This window comes from Arvicanthis niloticus, chromosome 16 (assembly GCF_011762505.2).
Source record: "Arvicanthis niloticus isolate mArvNil1 chromosome 16, mArvNil1.pat.X, whole genome shotgun sequence".
Taxonomy (NCBI): Eukaryota; Metazoa; Chordata; class Mammalia; order Rodentia; family Muridae; genus Arvicanthis; species Arvicanthis niloticus.
The window spans coordinates 1,564,981-1,568,907 of record NC_047673.1 but is presented as its reverse complement, the minus strand read 5'-3'; positions in this window follow the sequence as shown (position 1 = coordinate 1,568,907).

Below are 3,927 nucleotides of genomic sequence, written 5' to 3'. Positions count from 1 at the left end.
AATTCAACTTATAGAATGAGGTATTTAAAAGAAAGAAAAAATTCCTACAACAAGAAAGAGGAGTATTATTGGATCTATTATTCTAAAATTCTGGAAGGCCAAACACTGTTCAATGGAGCCCTATTCTGTTTCTTTCAAACAGTATTTGTCTACCAGTCTGGACCTTTTATATTTCTTCCCCTTTAAATCAGCTTGCAGATGTGAAGCTCCTATCCTTTATTTTGTGTTATGGTCATTGAAAAATTATATCCACTAATAGATTTGTTTTCTTGTAAAAAATAGTAATGTTCATGTTTATTACAAATTTATAAAATATGAGTTAAATGGGAAACAGTTGAATGTTTTAAAAATTCCATGAAAAAGTGTCACATTTGATGTTTATGTTTCTTTCGTAGGTCTTCAGAAATTTTATCTTCAATTTAATATCTAGGACTATCAGATTATTTAGCTTTTTGTTTGTAATTTTAAATTATGTTCAATAAATATAATGTTAATATCAAGTAGGTTATCATATGTGTGAAGTAAAGCAGCTGTAGCTCAGGGCCTTAGCAAATTCTGTGACTGGCGAGACAGGAGACAGGCACTTGCAAAGCCTGCTATCTGTACTTCAGGCTAGCATGCAACCTGTCACTCCAACTGATGAACTATGAAAGCAAACCAACTGCCAGTTTCTGGCCAAAACCAGTTGCAATATACGGACAAAGTATTGTAATCTATAAAAATTGCTCTCAATCTATAAGCTCTTTCCAAGTTTAAACACTACTTAAAAATAAGATAATTTTGAATATTCTAATTTAAAATGAATAAAAGAAAAATGAGACCATGTTCCTAAAAGGAAGTATGTCAAATTATATTATATTAAATCTTATAAAGCTGACAGCTTTCAATAATTCTCTAGGAGATCTCATTCTACAAATCACCATGTTTCTATTTAACAAGAATTTCAATGGATAAATAGATAAAACTCCACTCTACACACTCTTGTAAACATTGCCCAGAGACTTGGGAAATTTGTTTTATAAGCTATATATTTACACTCAGCACTTGTGAGGGTATTGAATTAGTATTTAGAAGAAGATGAAAGTAAGTAGGAAACCTACAGACTCCAGTGCTGCCAGTATCAAGCAAGCTATGATAAAGATTTGAGTGTGTTGAAGACTGGCATTCCAAAAGTAATTGAAGACCTTTTTAATAATTGCAGACTGAGTATGAATTTTCTGTGACCCATTTCCTTCTCCTCAATGCAAGACAAGTAAATCCATCAATTCTCATCACTCTCACTAGACTACTGAAAACTAAAGAGCCACTGAATTATTCTCCCTGGAGGAACCAGTCAGGAAGATCACAAAAGATATACAACATCCTTTGCCGTAATTACAAATATCCTCACAGAATAACGCCCATCTAAGGAAAAGCAGGTGATGTGTTGTGCAACACCAGCTCCTATAAAAATTCTTAAAGTAAAGACACTACATGGAGCATGATGACAGAAATGCTTTAGCAATCTCATTTCTGCTTTGTTAAAAAAAAAAAAAAGTATTTCTTGCAACTAAAGCCCAGCTCCCTCTGTCTTCCCTACACTACCATTAATCAGTAATGAGATATTCCATACCCTGATATCAAGCTTCTGTTTCTCTTCATGTCTGCCAAAACATCCTGTTTTAGTAACAACCTAAAATAGGTCTTTGCTGTGCCTCTTCCTATATAAATGTATTCTAGTTCTAGGGCCTTATTAACATCAGCAATGCTGTCTCCTAGGTAAAAGATTAATTACTTGGCTGTGAGTCACAGAAATGGAGTAGCAACTAAATTACTAAGGGGACATATCAGAGTATCAGTTATTGTTATGTCACAGAGACTATTATTTGGAGGAAGAAATGGAGAGTCTTTAGTATAGCGCCTATGAGAGCAAAACATCTCTCTCTCTCTCTCTCTCTCTCTCTCTCTCTCTCTCTCTCTCTCTCTTGGAAGAGACTAGGTAGGTAAGCAAGGCACATCAATAGGCCAATATTTTATGCCTACTTACAGCTGATAAATGTGATCAGACTTTATCAGTGTGTCTCCCCGTTGGTGGAAATGTCTTTGTTTCTTGTTAATTAAATCTGGGTTAGCTGTATTTCTGTGAACCCTCAATAATATTCGGTATTGTGGGAAAATCAAACCACACTTTTAATTAAAGGCATAATTACGATTCCGAGTCCTAGAAATTCACTTGTTTTCTTTAAAACACTGGTGCTAGGGTTGCAGTTTATTTCCTAAACTTTTCTAGTGAATTTGAATTTTTTTCAAGACCATTGAATATCTGGTATTTTTATTAAAATATTTAACAAAATTTATCAGAATATTAAAGTGAAAATGAGCTCTGAGATGCACACTTGTAAGTCTAACATGTAATGATGGAAGAACATTTTGAATTTGAGGCTACATAGTGAGAACCAATTTCAAATGCAATACTTTAAAGAGAACATATTTTTAATAGAATTTAAAGCAGCACGTCATGGTAAGTGCTTCATTATCATATAATAATTTAAAATTTACTAATTCATTTCAGTTCTCTAAAATGTAATTGCAAGTGGGAGGGTGTAGAGGCTATTCCTAGATGTCAACTTGATGATATCTGGATTGAACTACAATCCAAATCTGAAGGGCACACCTGTGATCCAGAATTGAGGCTGGAATAAACAAGCCTCTGACCTGGATCTTGACATGGAGATCTTGAGGCCTCTTGGCCATGTGAAGCTTAGGCCCAGGAAAGATAGTACACGCCTTTAATCCCAAGAGACTGAAGCAAAAACATCTCTGAGTTCTCTGAGATGAAGAGTTCTCTGTGATGTACTTGCCAGCACATCTGGAACCTACTTCTACTGAAGACCAGCTTACACAACTAGCCTTGAGGGACTGAGCAACTACTAAATTCTTGGGTTTTCCATCCACAGCTGCCCATTGTCGGGTAAGTTGGGCTAGACTGTAAGTCATCACAATAAATTCCACTAATATATAGAGACATTCCATAAGTTCTGGAGAACCCTGACTCATAGTGAGGGTAAAAAAAATTATTGAGCTTACACTTGTGGATATTTTCTTGAAGAATAATCAGTAGACCAAGATCCTGATCAAGAGCAGAGGAATCTGAAAAGGACAATTGAAGTCCTGATATATCTGGTTCAAAACAACCTGCTGGCTATATCTACCATCTTCTTCTTTTTCTGCTTGTTCTTTTTCATGTATATGGAGGAACTCTTATGTATAAGGATGACTACAGACAGAGACAGAGAGTCAGAGACAGAGGGAGAGAGAATATGAATTATTAAGGAGATAACTCTATAAGAAAGGGGTCTCTGTGGTAAAAATACTGAAACAGATGGCTATAAGCTACTGTAAACAGCAGCTTTTGTGGAAATTTACCAGCCTGAGTAGTCATAGACCTTGTAAATAGGCAGCCTTGGTGGATAGTATCAATTTAGATAAGGACAAGTGAATCATAGGCAGAGTCATAGTGACCTGTCTCCTGAACCTTTACCCAGCTGATACCCTGTTCTGAAAGAAATCTGTACTCACCCTGAACACCTATGCTCCTGTGTCATCACCTTCCCCACATCCTGCATTGTTGTGTTTATAACCCCTGTGTTAAAAAGTAAAAATTATGATTTGATAATAAAAAAAGAAAGAAAGAAAGAAAGAAAGGAAGGAAGGAAGGAAGGAAGGAAGAAAGAAAGAAAGAAAGAAAGAACGAAAGAGAGAGAGAGAGAAAGAAAGAAAGAAAGGGGTTTCGTTGGGCGGTGGTGGCACACGACTTTAATCCCAGCACTTGGGAGGCAGAGGCAGGCAGATTTCTGAGTTCAAGTCCAGCCTGGTCTACAGAGTGAGTTCCAGGACAGCCAGGGCTATACAGAGAAAAAAAAAAAAAAAAAAAAAAAAAAAAAAAAA